Here is a 12,145-nt window from a genome sequence, read left to right as displayed (position 1 = left end):
CATGAGACCAGTACTTCTGGAAAGGTTAACTCAGCCATAAAGTTTGTTTGTTCAGCTTGGGGTGTCTTGCTAGCATGTTTTTTTTTTTCTTTTGGTGAAGTGATGTTGTATCTTTGTCTAGTCATCCTTATCATGTGTATGAACATATTTGCCCTTTCTTGTGTGTTGCCCAGCCCAAAGCACCCTTTTAGCTTCACGTGCTTGCAGAAGACCTATGTGCTGTTCCATGCTGTGGGCGGAGGAGGAGGTCAGGTGTGAAAGCTGGCAGAGCTTGAGGGCAGGACTGAAATTTTTGGATCCTCTGAAAGCGCAGTAGCACTGATGGTTTATTTTTTTTGGTCTGGACTTGGATGTGAGTTGGGAAGGGAGGCAGCTCACCTGGCTGCTGGGCTGTACAGGGGCTTCACCGCCGTGTGCCTGGCGTTGCCTCTGCCCTTGCTGCTGACACGCTGTGTCTGGTGCTTGTGTAATGGACTGCTGTGGCTTGCAGGGGCTCAAAAGGAGTTTCAAGAGTTTGGGTAGCCTTCATGTAGGGCAGAACATCCTGGAGTGCGGTTTTCAGCAATTTAAGGCATGAGTGTGCATTTTTTCCTTCTTGTAAATGGGCTTTCAAAGGTGAGTAATGCTCAGTTTGGGGAGGACACACAGAGCAGCGTGGTGTGCATTTTAGCATGCCTTATCTGCACGTGTGAAAATACCCTTTTGTACACATGGTTCCTCCTTGTTTCCCACATTTTGGGGGGTGGGGGAAAGGGTGTGAAATTTGGAGCATGTTCCAGGAAAAACAGTTGGCTTCTACCTCAAGGCAATGCAAGGCTGGCCCCTTGCCACGTTTTGGACACTTTGTTCCTGTTTGCAGAGGGAGACCAGTGCTTCAAAAGGAGGAGGGTGAGGGGGCTGGAGGAAGAAGAAGCTCAAAAGGCCGGGCAGACACCTGCAGAACAAGGAGGCTGTTGAGCTGGGTGCGGGATGGGCAGCATACCCACCTGCGACCTGGTGGGACTGCGTGCCCAGCTGAGCCAGAGCAGCCAGGAGCACTCCTTGAAGCTTCTCCCCTGCTGTGCTGGGTGTGCAGGCATTTTGAAAGAGGCAGGTTTGGGCGTGCATGGAAGCCTCCTCTTCCACCTTTTATGATCGGTGCAGCTTGCAAGGAGAAGCTGTCATTTTTTCCCAGGGCGTGTAGAACCAGTTTTGCTGGTCCAGTGTGCTGTGGAGCCAAGGTCTATCATGAAATGGGCTGTGATGTATCTGCCTGTTGGTGCTCTTGATTTGTGGGAAAGGTGCAGACGGGGAGCTCAGGCTGTGTGTGCTGTCTTGGCCACCTGCAGGAACATCTATTTTTCTGAAAGGGCTGTCACCATGCGGTGTTGCAGAGTTATTGGCCACTGGCTAAGAACAGTTTCAAATGGTGGTTATGGAGGTGTTAGCCAAGCATAGCTTCCTAAAGGAAGACTTTTCATTTTGCTGCTATTTTATTTTTTGCTTACATTGTCATGTTTGGAACTTCTAATGCCCCTGCTTCTCCAGCAAATAGGTGGGATTGCCAGCTTTCCTGATTTGAGTCCTGTGGCACTTAGTGTGGCTTTTTTTTTCCTTGAAGTGCAAGGTCTTAAGATTTTCTGAATGTGGGAATCTCAGATTGCATAAAACATGGTTCTAATTCTGGTGATGAAGAAAAGCTTAAATGTACTGGTGCAAAAAAAAACCCAACAACCTATGAATAAAAGAAACTTTGGTTTCCGCTCTTGTTTTCCCTAAATGTTTTTAATTATTTTAAATAATTAGCATTGGAAGTGCTGCAGTAGCCACTGCAGGCAGTGTTTTTAAAAAGGTTGGATCACAAACTAGTCAAGTTGGGTAATAGCCTCCTCGCTGTGTGGGCAATGATGACTGATTCTCTAGGCTCTGTTTGTGCAGACACTTCCCTTTGTGATGGTTCTGTGCATGCCAGTGCACAGGTGAAACCTTGTACAAGTTTTTGCAGGATTCTGTCCTGCAAATTAAGTTTCTACACAAAGTCACCCTTAGAACTAAGCACTGAACCGCTTAGGGACTTGATCTTGCAAAACTTTTGCTTGCAAATGGTTTTTACTTAGCAAATCTTCCTCAAAAAAAAAAAGTTTTGAAAGCTCAAGATTTCAGTGTAGTCAAGTAAAGCCAGTTTAGGTCATAGGTTTGGTTTAGTAAGGCTGCTGGCTGCCGAGCTTATGGGAAACAGCTTCTTCACCATGCTCCTATCCATGCCCTCTTTTTGCTCCCTTCTGGTATCCCTAGCATGCCAGGCTTGCCAAGGGGAATTAATGGATATGGACTCAACCCTGAAACTGAAGGGGTGGTGGGAACCACCTTAGATTTGATCCAGAAGCAGAGCGTTTTCAGTTTTGCACTCTGTCAACAGCATTTGTCCTGTTTAAAAAAAATAAAAATAATTGAGGATTTTTGAGATAATTAAATGTATGAAAACTGAGTGAAGGGCTTTTTTAAAAAAAAAATAAAATGGAGGTGTGTTTGGAGCTGCTGGAAGCAGTCCAGCTCCGGGACAAAAGCTGGAATGCCACATTCCATTTAAATTCACTACCTTCTGGTTGGGAAATTTGAGCATGTCAAAATGTTTAATTCTAAAAATCTCAGGAAACAGAATAAGTCTGTGTTGAAAAGAGCCATGTATTTCCCAGCCCTGCAGAGAAAATGGCTTTTTTGTTGATTTTTGCTAAAAAAAAAAACTGTCTTGACAACAGGGTTCTGTGAAATTTTGTGTATGTGAGAAGTGTGGAGTGCCGTGCTGGTGCAGGTTTACATCTTTTATCACAGAATTAAGCAATTAATAGTTTAGCCTGCTTGTTTTACCACTTTTCTATATACAGAGCTGTACAACTTGAAAGTACTATAGGAACAGCCTGAGAAGCACATGCGGTTTTACTCCCTTTTGCTACCTCCATTCTCATCAGACTTATTTCCACCAGTCAATTGGACCTTTGCATGGTGAGAGCAGCATAAAGTAGAATAAAACAACAAAAGAACCAAGCTTTTTTTTTGCTGTGCAAATACTGCACTGGAAAAATCTGTTGGTGTCAACGCTAAAATTAAGAAGCAAATCTTGCCCGGTACTGATGGGTCGTTTTAAACACAATTACTCTTCTATTGCAATTAATTTCCTCCAGATAAGCACATTTCATGACAGTTTGCAGTCTGCCTCCAGGTTGTGCTCCTGGTTTTAGCCACAAGAGCACGTGTGGGCTGTGGGATGGGATAACACTGTGGTCCAAGGGCTATGTTTGGGAATACCTCAGCACCAGCACTGCAATAAGCCTGGCTGAGTCTCTTACATTGTCAGTGTCTCTTGTCTGAGGAGAGTTTGGGGCAGCCTAGGGCCTCCCCCCCCGATTCCTCCAGGGCGGTGTAGCCCTGTTGGACTGCAAGTAGTGGATAATGGTGCAGGTCTGGGCTCAGCACCGCCAGTGCGCAGCATCCGACCCATCTGACTGCTGCTACGTGGCTGTGCTGTCCTGTCCCTACCTGGTGGCCCTTGTGCCACTGTCTGTGCTGCTGCAGTTGCATCCTGGCATCGCAGGCAAACCTCCCTGTTGTGGCTGAGAAACCTGCCTTGGCACCTTTGCAGCAAGAGCTGCTTTTGCCTCAAACGTGGTTTGAATTCCGGCATAAACAGGGCCTTAAGCACGGTGAAAATTTCGTGTTACCAGCCAGCCCCTCTGCCTGGCGTGGGGCTCCCAGGGAGCTGCCTCCTGGAGGCAGGAGCCGTGTCCCTCAGCAAAGCTCTGCACCAGCCTTGGGGCTTTCCAAAGGAGACTGGCACTGCTGGGACACGTCTGAGATGCCAGCACGCCCCGGGGTGAACAGGGATGTGGAAATCACAAGGTTGTTTTTCTCTCCTTTTAAGCCTATGTAACGGGGCTGAAAAAGCATTTTTTCTTTAAAAAAAAATCATTTTCTGCTGAAGAATGGGAGGCAGCTTAAACTTGCAATTCAGTCTTATATCTGTGTGAAACTGAAGAAATATCAGCCAGTTAGGTGTTTTAAAACATAAATATTTAATTGCTACTCAAAGGATAGGCCGGTAGTGGAAGATGGAAGAAGTTTACCATATTCTTATTATTTTTGCCTGTGGGCAAAAGTCCAACAAATCTTTCATGAGAGAGATAATTACACGAGGAAGGTACAGAGATGCGTGTTGCAGCACATGCGAATGCTGACCTGGCTGCTCCCAGCACCCGGTGGGGCTGGTGTGATGCTCAGAATTACATTTCTTTCTGGGAGGCTGGGGGAGGAAGGACTGAGGGTCTGGGGTGCAGGCAGGAGGGGCTTCCTCAATTACAAACCCTTAAATTTTATGTTGTCGAACACTGAGGGGAAATAACTGATGCTGATGAGGGATCAGAGGCAAGTCTGGAGTCTCTGAGCATCTTCTCTCCCCTTCCATGCCAGAGCTTGCTATTGCAAAACACCTGATGGGAGGTGATGATATAATTTGCAGTCAGATAAGGACATGCATATTTATGCAGGCTGTGGGAGGTGGGAGAAGGAGCCCTTGTGCAGGAAATGTAATGTTATTTGAAGAAACATGCTTCTTGGCCACTTTAATTGGCCTTTTCATTGCAAACCTATTTTTAGCATTCACCAAGGGATTCCATATGGATGGAGATTTTTTTGATTTTTTTTTTTTTGTTTGTTTTCTTGGAGGGGACAAGATGGTGGGAGAGCTGAGGAGAGTAAGGTCTTGGCAACTTTTGCAGTTCTCTGGTGATCAAAGCTGAAAGGAGGGCAGTAATGTCAGGGAGCTCCCAGCAAAGCTGCTGGGGAATATAAACTGGCTCTATGGAGAGGGGTGAGGGGAAAAAGGGGAGATGCAGAAAAGTCATTAAAAAACAATAGGGTGTAAAAAAGTCTTTGCCTAATCCTAAATTTTTTTGTTGTTCTGTGTTTTTAAAATTTATTGTGGCCAAGCAAAAGGCATGCCTACCTGTAAATACAGAAACACATTTTGGATTACTTAAATTACAACAAAGGGCTATGTTTTATGTGTAGAACTTCAGCATGTATATTTTTGTGTGTGTGCCTTTTATTTCATTCAAAAGGAAGGCCTGTGAGGACTAGAAAAAGAGGAGGATACTGTCTCTTTATGAATACTAATAAGGAAATCAAGGGGGACAATGGCACTTCAAGTTTCATCTTTCCATTTCCTAGAGGCGCAAACTCTGCAAGTTGTCACCTTGGTGTATTCAGTGCCTCTTGAAGCACTAGACTCCTCCAGAGAGAATGTCAGCCCCAGCCCTGGGCAGTTTTGACAAACAGAGTATATATTGATACATGATAAAGTATGCTAGAAATCACCCCAGCGCTAAAGGCTACTATAGTTTTAATATCATCATTTGAATTAACAAGCATTCTGTGGAGAAATAATGAGCTTTCATTATTCAGAACATCATCCTTACCCCGGGAACTCAGAAACCATTAGCTCTTGAGAACTTAATGAAAAGATGATAAAGAATGTTTTAGATAAAAGTTTGAACGGGTGCACTTGGTAACTAAGGTAAAATATTAATGTTTCTCCCGGTGATGAATCGCTGTTGCTAAACTCGAGGAGATGGAGGGGTGTGCAGGTGTTCCCGTGGGCAGCGGCCGGGATGGGGGGCTGGCACCGCCAGTGCACCCCCCGCTGCCACCGGCATCCTTTGGAGAGCAAAGCGAGGGGGGAGGCGAGGCGGGAGAAGGGGGGGAGCTGGGTGCTTGGCTCTCCCCACCCTCCCCACCAGGTATTTTCCCACCATGGGACTGAAGCTAAACATCCTAATGCTGTTTCCCTCTCATTGGGATTCCCTTTTTTTCTTCTTTATTAAAAAGATAGCTGGGGCAATGCAGCCATGAGACAGTGGGAAGGGGCTGAAGGAACAAAACAGAGCAGAGCAAAAAAGCCCTTCTTGAAGCTGCTGGCCCCAGGCTCGGTTCAGGCAGGTCTGAGGCGCTCAGGCCGAGTGGAGTTGCCACTTTCTGAAATTCCATATGGGTGGCTTGCTACATGTCTGCAATAAAAACCCTCGGCGCAATAAACGAAGAAAAAAAATATATAAAAGTTTAAATTTTATTGGGTGTAAAGCTCTTAAAGAACTGCTGTTCACAAAGAGTATAAAGATTGCTGAGTCTCAGCGTACGTACCCCTACTAAAACGTGTTAGTCCTGCTGTTTTCTTTCTTTAACTGTAGCAATTTGCTTTCTTGCTGTTCTTTAATCCGTGCGCTTAGCGGTGCGGAGGGCTGGCAGCCTGCTTCCACCTGTGGGCGGCCGGGAGAGGCTGGCTGTCCTGCTGGAGCAGGTGGGGAGGTGGCACGGGGACCCCCCAGGTCCAGGGGGCTGTGAAAGGGTTTGTTCTGGCTAAGAACGTGAGTGGGGGGAGGAGGAAGAAAACAAATGGGAATAAACTATCACATAAACAGTCTTAAGTCACGGTGTTTGCTGCTAACAGATGCATTTAGGTAAATGCTGTTACCTCAAGAGGTGTTATCTTCTGGGGATCCTTATCATAATTTTGTTTTAAATCTGAACAGCTGTTGTTTAACTACCACAGACCACAATTTATCTACAGCTTGAGGCCATAAAGGTACTTTTATTACACTCTCTTTCCTTTTTTTTTCTTCCATTTGATTTAATTTCAGCATGTCTGACACCAAAATGCTATATACAATTTGCATATTACAATATGCACTATTGCAGATTCCATACACTGCTAAATGGGAAAATCGGAACAGAATGGTAAATGGGGAAAGCTTGCAATGACAAATAAAAGAGGAAGATGAGCTCCCATGTTTCATTTACATGTAAAATATTCTGACAATAGTTGTTTCCCCAAGAACAAAGAGCTGGTTTTTCTAGGGTGACTGGTTTATGATGGCTGCAAGAAAAAAAAAAAAGGATGTTTTTTTTGGCACCGGAACAGAAGCATGCTTATCTGAATTGAGCCCTGGGGCTTGCCATATAATTGGAATAAAACTTAAGTCTTACTTAAGAAACCAACAAATATGGAAGCACAAACCATATCCAAAAGGAGCAGCCAGGGTGTACTAAGATCAAAAATCGCCTCTCTGCGGGCGAAGTCCTGTCTGAAGCTTGAATCCTGAAAAGGACTTCAGCAAAATGTAGTTTTGTTTTGAGGCACCTGGTCTTTTTTAGTTAATAAACTTTGGAGATCATGGGATGCAGGGAGGAGAGGTGTTGCAGGTGTTTTATGGTTCTTATGTGGGATCATTCCAACCTTTACATCTCTGGGCCCGATGACCCAGGTGGTATCTGCCAGCCCTAGGTTACTGCTTCCAGTCCTGCAAAGGGATCTGCGTGGATGGAACTGAGGTTTTCACTGCCCTGCTGTAGGAAAGGTGTGCGGCTTTCCTGGTATTGCCCTTTTCCTTGGGGAAAAAGGTGGCCTTTGCCTCCAGAGTTGTCAGTCCAGCAGCTTTCACCAGCACAAAAATTGTGACGGGAAATCTCCTCACATGTAAGGTTTTGGGTAAGAATTTGAGTTTGGATAGCCCTTAACACTTAACCCAAACCTCTAGAGTTTTGCCCTATATTAGTTTTTCTTTGGCATAAATAATAATTACTGACTTAATTGTATGTTTAATAGTTTGATGACAGAAAATATATCTCGTCACCTTTACTCCCCTATTTTCTCCATCCTAGCTGCGAATGTGAAAGCTGTATGCATCTTTGGGAGTGGGGTGTTCTTGTTGAACTGTTTTCCTAAGTGCAGAATACATTAATCTGTTGGCATTTAATAAAAGTAAATAAATACTATTCCATAGCTTAGCTTCTGTTTGACCTTTTGTACTCTAACATCCATCAAGTAATGTGAGACTGCTTAGCTTGGCTTTTCAAGGACAGCGTGCAGAAAACAATCTGGTGAGGGGTAAGTGGGCTGGGGTGTGTGTGACCAGTTAATAACTACCCCTCAATGCCCCTCTTGGATGCTGTTGGTGAACAAACTGTGTTTGTCTCCTTGACACTTAACGCTTAAAATGAGCACAGGTAGAGTGGGTGGGCTATGCTGTGATCCCAGAAGTCAAAAAAAATTTTTTAATATCTGTCCCAGTCAGTTTAATGTCTCTGTTTAAGCTTCCCCAACTTGGGAAAGTGGAAAGAACGAAGATATTTTTTTTTCCTTCTTCCTGGAGAGGTAGCAGAAATAGGAAAAAGACACCTTAATGTAGTGGTAGACTTGTCAGCATGGAGTACTCATGTCCTTACAGATATTGTGCAGTGCTCAGTGTCTTGCAAATGAACAGTGGTGGGATTTATTGCAGTATGTGCAGGTATGAACCAGTGGCTAATGTCTCTTGTATAATATTACTCCTGGAAGTACAACTCCACAAAGAATACTGTCTGGAATTACAGGGCAAGAGCAAGTCAACAGTTAATTGGCTGTGCTGTAATTACTTCTAGATGCATAATATGCAATACTTATAGGACTTGTAGAAGTGGCATACAAATTTCACAGTGGTCTCCTGGTACTTGATCATGTGTGGAGGATTTTGGTGGTCTCTGTAGACCTTGGGATTAATGGCACTGTAATAATTTATTCCTGCTCTATTTTAAAATAGTGGGTGTATTTTTATTTTCCTTTTTTTAAAAGATGAAGTCTGCCTTTAATTGACTTATAGGGTAGAGGAAAAAAATAGGACATGCTGTTCAAAGGCTTTGTCATTCCTTGCTAGGATGGAAGTCATTCTACTTGCTTTTTGTTTGCTTGGAGTTGTTTACGCTTCTGGCGGAGCATGGAAGCAGTGTGTAGTGTGCAATGGTACTGCAGCCCAGCGGGTCTTTGAATAACTGATACCTGATTTTCCTCACCTTTAACCCCAACGTGTGTAGATGCAATTTCACCGAGTTTATAGAATTACTGTTGTGGTCGTACTGGGTAAAGATCTGAAATGTCCAAGAGCTGTGTGGCTGGGAACATGGATGAGATCTCTAGGCAGCAATGAATTCTTGTCCTGGCTATGTCTCACAGTTTCAGCAGTCCCCAGAGCTGTGGCTCTTTGGATGTTATCCAAGCCTCTGAAGTCAACTGTAATCCTTCCCACTGCAGCCGTGAAAAGGCTCTGCAATTTGGTGGCATGACAGGCACCTACCAGGGCTGCTGAAGCCAGACTTGGGAAGTGGCTGTGGTGGGACTCCGTGCACGTGAGGTTTGTACGTGCTTAGCTCACCTGCCTTGTGCAAGGTGGATACCGAAGTTATTGTGAAGCTTTATAATATGGACTTTGGAATCCCCAAAATGCCATTTATACTTTACCTTATTAAATATGGAAATCATGTCAAAGGTAAATGTCAAGGGGCTATAAAATTACCCTTCTTATCTCCTGTACATTTATCAGTTGATAAATGGAAAGAAGCTGCTGCCAAAATAACTGTGAATGAATAATTTATAAATGACTGATGCATCGTGTATGTTGTTTCAGGCAGAAAACAGTAGGACATCAATAATCAAAAGAAGTTGGATTAATTTAGCAGTATTTTGCAGTTAATATTTTTATCTAAATGCTGCAGTCTGGACCTTTTGTCATCGTGAGATCCTTCTCTTTGTCGCTAAGGACTGATCCACAGATCACTGAAATCAATAGGAGTCAGCTGTTTACTTCAGCAGGCTGTGAATCAAATTTATAATATGCATATATAGCTTTTTTCCTCTGCACTGACAGTGTTCTGAATTTGAATTTCTTTAGTGCTGTGTGCCTTCGCACAGAATTTGGTTCAGATGTTTCTTCCCTCCCTACCTCCTTGTGGGCTGAATGTCCCAGGCAAGAAATTAGGAGAACCTGATGAAACAAAGATGAGGGAAATGTGGCTGCCAGAAGAAATACCGATCTACTTTTGTTTATCTACATACTTTTGTTTCTGTTCACACAGAGAAAACTGATTTCTTGCAGCTTAGGTTTCAGTGCAAGGCAGACTCTTTCCAGCATCTGTTTTTCACAAGCCTACCCCAAATAGATAACATTTTGAAGGTGTGGTTTTCTTTTTTTTTTGCACCAGTCATCACAAATAAGGTTAAATGCTGAAGAGGTAAACTAGATTCTTTCTTCCTGTTCTCTTCATGTGATTTAAATATGGCCCATTTTGCCCATCACATGACAGAGCTGCCAGAGATTGCCTCAAGCTAGTTTATGGCTTTAACTAAAGGTCATTTTAGGGGGGAAAAAAAATCCCATGGAGCAAGGGGAGGAGACAAATGTATTTAAAAAAAAAAATACATTAAAAAGTAGCTATTAAGCGTTTGTTCTGAAGAATGCAAATGAAAAGGAGAAGCTGCCATTATGCTGGAATGAGTCAGGGGAAAGAAATAAAACCACACTACTAATAATAAACTCTTCCTCCCTCCTCACAGCGCAACGCTTCACGAAAGGAAGGTGCACAAAGCAATTGCCTGGATTTCAGTCTACAGCTTTTTCTACCTGACCTAGATATCTGACTAGCAGTTCACCACTGCAGAAAATGCCCTACTGCAAAACTCCTATCCCACTGGCTGCTAATAAGAGCAATTCTCACGTACCACTACATCCATCCCCACAATGTAATTGGTCTGGCTCTCCCAGCTAGCCGCCGCTCCTCCTGTAGGGCCACACTGTGAAGAGAAATCCCAGACCTCCCGAGGGCTGAGGGGCTCCAAAACTGCGCTATGTTATCAACAGCTACATGGTTAGCTAACTGCTGTGACTAAATGGAGATTGGGAAGCACTGCAGGCAAGGGATGAAAAGTGATGCCCTCCCATAGCACAATGCCGATATGCAGAATTGGCCGAAACAACGAAACTTCACAGACAGTGCAGCAGAAGGCATTGGCTCTCTTGTTTGGGCATTTTATTACCTGGAGCAAAATGTGCAGAGAAGGGAGATAATGAAGTACTTGACTAATTCGGTGTGATCCAGCTGGCTAAGCCAGAGGGGCTGCAGAGCAGGAAAAGCTACAGAACTCACTGCTAGCCATTTTCCCTTGATACCTGTGAAGCCAAAACAAAGAAGTGCAGAGATCAAAAAAACAGGGCAATATCAATATCAGAAAAGGGGAGGAGAAACCTCTAGGATTACCCCCCTTCTCCCTTCTGCTCTCTGTTTGGTGGTGGGTGTGGGTAGGGAACGTTATTTTCATTTGCCTCGTGCTAACTTCTAATCTATTGGAGAAATTCACCAAATTCCCGAACGTTTAGCATCCTGTGTGCCACAATGCTCAATGCCAGCTTAATTTTTATCTACCATTTGTAATTGGGGAAATAAAAGGCAGGTTTTGTAATACAGGCACATACATAGGAGTGCCTACAAAAACTCATATCCCCCTTTTCCGCAGCCTAAAAGGTTAGATAAACTATACAATTCTTATCCAGAGGGAAATTAGAAAATAAAGTGTGCAAATTCCTCTCTCCAGTTCTTAGGCATCAGTGTGTTTTTTGCTGCTGCCTGTAGGTTTTTTGTTTGTTTTTTTTTTTCTCTGACAACCCAGCTATTTAAGCACACAAGACTCATTGCTGCCTCTGCCTCTTCCCCTTCCCTGCCTGCTCCACACTATCTTCCTTCAAAGTGCAGTGCAATTCCAGCTGCACTAACAAGCTGTTTCCCAAACTAGTGTATTGTTTAAAAAAAAGCCAAGCCAGCAGTAAGTAAAAGGCTGTTACTCTACTTAATTAAATAGAAAAGGCTAAACTTCATACCTGGTGTAACGTAGATGCGATGCCATAAGAAGAATTGGAGAAATACCCATCTCCACCAAGGCTGAATGTAGCCCATGCTGCTCATCATGGCTGCCAGGGAATGAATCACTGCTGACCAGTCTGCCTGCCAGCCGCTGTTCATACCCTTTTTTTTTTTTTAATAGGAGACAGGCAGACACTATGCATCATTCAGAGATGAGCATCACAAACATGCTTTGCAGGGAAGGCGACCACAGCAGACTGCCAATGCTCTTCCAGTGCCAATTATAGTGATGGTTTAATCGTAAAAGCAGATTCATTAAAATGGGATCAGAGCCAAGGTGTTTGTGATTTGGAGGCTTGTGCTAACTTTTGATAGTTATCAGGGGCAGCTGATGTGACATCACCCTGCAACTCTACGTGACTCATTTTTTTTAATGGACCACATGCCTTTG

General features: G+C 43.9%; 1 long non-coding RNA gene across 1 annotated transcript; it reads right to left on the bottom strand.

Annotated features, from left to right (window-relative positions):
• Positions 1-6,158: 6,158 nt before the first annotated feature.
• On the bottom strand, positions 6,159-11,811 carry LOC114014687 (uncharacterized). Its single transcript, XR_003558285.1, has 3 exons — positions 11,712-11,811; positions 10,874-11,006; positions 6,159-6,387 (listed from the first exon to the last, which is right to left on the bottom strand). It is a non-coding gene; the product is annotated as an uncharacterized LOC114014687 (long non-coding RNA).
• Positions 11,812-12,145: the final 334 nt, after the last annotated feature.

This window comes from Falco cherrug, chromosome 3, assembly GCF_023634085.1.
Source record: "Falco cherrug isolate bFalChe1 chromosome 3, bFalChe1.pri, whole genome shotgun sequence".
Taxonomy (NCBI): Eukaryota; Metazoa; Chordata; class Aves; order Falconiformes; family Falconidae; genus Falco; species Falco cherrug.
The sequence above is the reverse complement of the archived record's forward strand: the minus strand, read 5'-3'. Positions and strand labels throughout refer to the sequence as shown.